The sequence below is a fragment of the Loxodonta africana genome, chromosome 2 (assembly GCF_030014295.1).
Source record: "Loxodonta africana isolate mLoxAfr1 chromosome 2, mLoxAfr1.hap2, whole genome shotgun sequence".
NCBI classification, from domain to species: domain Eukaryota; kingdom Metazoa; phylum Chordata; class Mammalia; order Proboscidea; family Elephantidae; genus Loxodonta; species Loxodonta africana.
In genome coordinates, this window is record NC_087343.1 from 232,359,637 (window position 1) to 232,364,668 (window position 5,032).

Consider the following 5,032-nt stretch of genomic DNA (forward strand, 5'->3'; position numbering starts at 1 on the left):
GGAGGCTAGGTGGTCTGGGGGGAGCTTCAGTCCTCAGTTCCCTGTTGTGGGTCAGTGAGGGCTCTGTTGAATAGGCCGAGATATCAGACCTGGGAAACTTGTGTTTCCAGTAATCAGCTAAAACAATTACAGTCTGATCACTATCAGAATTGCCTTTGCATTATAATAGCCACCTTGTTCCCTGTAGGGATGAAACCCCAAGACTGTGGATCACATATACTTAGCTGGAGCTGGTTTTGTATTTTTAGTCCAATTAGGGAAGGATTTTTGGTCCCTGGCTTTTTTGTAGCTTCTTCTCTCAGCCAGAAGAATGGGTTAGGAAAAGACCAAAAAAAGAAAAACCGCAGCGCACTTCACTCTCAGGCTCAGGAAATTCCAATATTAATGAATGCGCCTCTGAAGGGGAGGGGAGGGATCAGATAGATAGGAGAAAGTAGTACCCTGGAATATAGACAAAGTTACATATCGTTCTTGGTGAGGACTGTTTTATCTGAGATTCCTGAGGGGTGTGTAATCTGTTTGCATTGGCTGGGTCGAGATTGCCCCCGAGGGTCACGCCTGCATCCCGTGCTTGTGCTGTCTCGGAAGCTGTGGTCAGTTCCTCCACTCCCAGTCCAAAGCCCAGCACCCAGGTTCCCCGGCTGGGATGCCACACTCCAGGCTCCAAAACCAGTTGCTGCCTCCTGGTGACTTCTCCTCCTGTCAGTTGCATGGCTGCGCTACCTGCGTGCACTGGCTGGGCTTTCCCCGAGGTCACTTCTGGGGGCTAGGGCTGCGTCCCATGTTTGCGCCATCTCAGGATGCCATGCTCAGCTCCCTGCACCCAGCCCAAAGCCCAGTGCCAAGGTTTCCTGACTGGGACGCTGGCTCCATGCTCCAAAAACAGTTGCTGCTTCCCCGTGGTTGTTTGTTCTTGGTCTCTGTCACTCACATCAACTCTTTAGATCTGTGTTTGATGGTCAGGGTTTGTAGATTGTCATGTATGTAATCAATTCACTTGTTTTTCTGAGTCTTTGTTGCAAGAGGGATCCGAGGTAGCTTCTACCTAGTCAGCCATCTTGGCCCCACCTCCATATTTGTTCTTTTGCATCTGACTAGTTTCACTCAACATAATGCCTTCCAGATTCCTCCATGTTATGAAGTGTTTCACAGATTCATCACTGCTCTTTATTGATATGTAGTATTCCATTGCGTGAATATACCATAATTTGTTAATCCGTTCATCCATTGATGGACACCTTGATTGCTTACATCTTTTTGTTATTGTACACAGTGCTGCAATGAACATGGATGTGCATATATCTGTTCCTGTAAAGGCCCTTATTTCTCCAGGATATATTCCAAGGAGTGGGATTGCTGGATCATAAGGTAATCTTATTTCTAGCTTTTTAAGAAAGTGCCAAATTGTTTTCCAAAGTGGTTGTACCATTTTACACTCCCAACAGCAGTGTATAAGTTTTCCAATCTCTCCATAGCCTCTCCAACATTTACCGTTTTGTGTTTTTTGGATTAATGCTAGCCTTGTTGGACTGAGAGGAAATCTCCTTGTAGTTTTGATTTTCATTTCTCTAATGGCTAATGATCATGAACATTTCCTCATCTATTTGTTAGCTACCTGAATGTCCTCATTAGTGAGGTGTCTGTTCATATCTTTTGCCCATTTTTTAATTGGGTTATTGGTCTTTTTGCAGTTGAGTTTTTGCAGCATCAAGTAGATTTTAGAGAACAGGCGCTGACCAGAAATGTCATAGCTAAAAACTTTTTCCCAGTCTGTAGGTAATCTTTTTACTCTTCTGGGGAAGTCTTTGGGTGAGCAAAGGTGTTTGATTTTTAGGAGCTCACAGTTATCTAGTTTTTCTTCTGCATTGTTAATAATGATTTGTATGTTGTTTATGCCATATATTAGGGCTCCTAACATTGTACCTATTTTTTCTTCCATGATTTTTATGGTTTTAGATTTTATATTTATGTCTTTGATCCATTTTGATTTTGTTTTTGTGCATGGAGTGAGGTACGGGTCTTGTTTCATTTTTTTGCAGATGGATATCCAGTTATGCCAGCACCATTTGTTAAAAAGACTGTCTTTTCCCCATTTAACTGTTTCAGGGTCTTTGTCAAATATCCACTGCTCATATGTGGATTTATGCTGGATTCTCAATTCTGTTCCATTGGTCTATGTATCAGTTGTTGTAACAGTACCAGGCTGTTTTGACTGCTGCAATGGTATAATAGGTTCTGAAATCAGGTAGAGTAAGGCCTCCCACTTTGTTCTTCTTTTTCAGCAATGCTTTACTTATCTGGGGCCTCTTTCCCTTCCATATGAAGTTGGTGATTTTTTTCTCCATCTCATTAAAGAATGCCATTGTAATGTGGGTCAGAATTGCATTAAATGTATAGATTGCTTTTGGTAGAACAGACATTTTTATAATGTTAAGCCTTCCTATCCATGATCAAGGTATGTTTTTCCACTTAAGTAGGCCTCTTTTGGTTTCTTGCAGAAGTGTATTGTAGTTTTCTTTGTATAAGTCTTTTACATCTCCAGTAAGATTTATTCCAAGTATTTTATCTTCTTGGAGGCTACTGTAAATGGTATTGATTTGGTGATTTCCTCTTTGATGTTCTTTTTGTTAGTGTAGAGGAATCCAACTGATTTTTGTATGTTTATCTTGTATCCCGATACTCTGCTGAGCTCTTCTATTGGTTTCAGTAGTTTTCTTGAGGATTCCTTAGGGTTTTCTGTGTATAAGATCGTGCCGTCTGCAAATAGAGATAATTATACTTCTTCCTTGCCAATCTGGATGCCCTTTATTTCTTTGTCTTGCCTAATTGCTCTGGCTAGGATCTCCAGCACAATGTTGAATAAGAGCGGTGATAAAGGGCATCCTTTTCTGGTTCCCTATCTCAAGGGGAATGCTTTCAGGCTCTCTCCATTTGGTGTGATGTTGGCTGTTGGCTTTGTATAAATGTCCTTCACTATGTTGAGGAATTTTCCTTCTATTCCTATTTTGCTGAGAGTTTTTATCATGAATGAGTGCTGAGCTTTGTCAAATGCCTTTTCTGTATCAATTGATAAAATCATGTGATTCTTATCTTTTGTTTTGTTTTGTTTATGTGGTGGATTACATTAATTTTTTTTCAAATGTTGAACCATTCCTGCATACCTGGTATGAATCCCATTTGGTCGTGGTGAATTATTTTTTTGATATGTTGTTGAATTCTACTGGCTAGAATTTTGTTGAGGATTTTTGCATCTGTGTTCATGAGGGATATGTTGCTTTAGGTGCTGTAGAGTCAGTTCCGACTCATAGCGACCCTATGCACAACAGAACGAAACACTGCACAGTCTTGTGCCATCCTTACAATCGTTGTTATGCTTGAGCTCATTGTTGCAGCCACTGTGTCAATCCACCTCGTTGAGGGTCTTGCTCTTTTCGCTGACCCTGTACTCTGTCACTCATGATGTCCTTCCCCAGGGACTGATCTCTCCTGACAGCATGTTCAAAGTATGTAAGAAGCAGACTCGCTATCCTTGCTTCTAAGGAGCATTGTGGTTGTACTTCTTCTGAGACAGATTTGTTTGTTCTTTTGGCAGTCCACAGTATATTCAATATTCTTTGACAACACCACAATTCAAAGGCGTCAACTCTTCTTCGGTCTTCGTTATTCATTACCCAAATTGTTGAGCTGAGGGGTGTGGGAACCATGGTCTCCATGAACATCTAGCTCAACTGGCATAACATAGTTTATAAAGAAAAATATTCTACACTTTATTTTGGTCAGCAACATCTGGGGCGTTAAAAGCTTGTGAGCGGCCATCTAAGATACTCCACTGGTCTCAAACACTCCAGAGCAAAGGAGAAAGAAGAAAACCAAAGACACAAGGGAAAGATTAATCTAAAGGACTAATGGAGCACAACTACTACAGCCTCCACAAGACTGAGTCCAGTACAACTAGATGGTGCCCACTTACCACCATTGACTGTTCAGACAGGATCACATTCAAGGGTCCTGGACAGATCTGGTGAAAAATGTAGAACAAAATTCTAACTCGCAAAATTTTTAAAAAGACCAGATTTACTGGTCTGACAGAGACTGAAGAAACATTGAGAGTTTGGCCCCCAGACACCCTTATATATCGGTAATGGAGTCACTCCTGAGGGTCAACCTTCAGCCAAAGATTAGACAGGCGTATAAAACAAAATGAGACTAAATGGGCACACCAGCCCAGGGACAAAGAAGAGAAGGTAGGAGGGGATAGAAAGCTAGAAATGATGAACCCAAGGTCAAGAAGGGGAGAGTGTTGGCATGTTGTGGGGTTGGCAACCAATGTTAAAAAACAATATGGGAATTAATTGTTTAATGGGAAAGTTGTTTGTTCTGTAATCTTCATCTAACGTGCAATAAAAAAATTTTTTTTAATTCATGAAAATGTTTATACACAAAAAAGAAACAATCTTTGACATTTACAAGGAAGGGGAAGGGTGGTGATGGAAAAACATTAAATGGACAATAAATAAGTGGTAACTTTTCTGAAGGGTGAGACAGTACACAATACTAGGGAAGTCACACAACTTGTTCAAGGCAAGGTCATGGAAGCTCCATAGACACATCCAAACTTCCGGAGGGACCGAATTTCTGGAGAGAGGGCTGTGGTGACCATGGTCTCGGGGAACATCTAGCTCAGTTGGCATAAAGTAGTTTATAAAGGAAATGTTCTACATTCTACTTTGGTCAGTAGCACCTGGTATCTTAAAAGCTTGTGAGCAGCCATCTAAGATACTGCACTGGTCTCAATCCATCTGGAGAAAGGGGCAATGAAGAAAACCAAAGACACAAGGGAAAGATTAGCCCAAATGTCTAATGGACCAAAGGACTACGTCCTATACCAGAATGAGTATAGATGGTGACTGGCTACCACCACCGATTGTTCTGACAAGGATCACATTTAAGGGTTCCAGACAGAGCTGGGGGAAAATGGAGAACAAAATTCTGACTCACAAGCAAACAAACAAGAAAAACAGACTTACTGGAC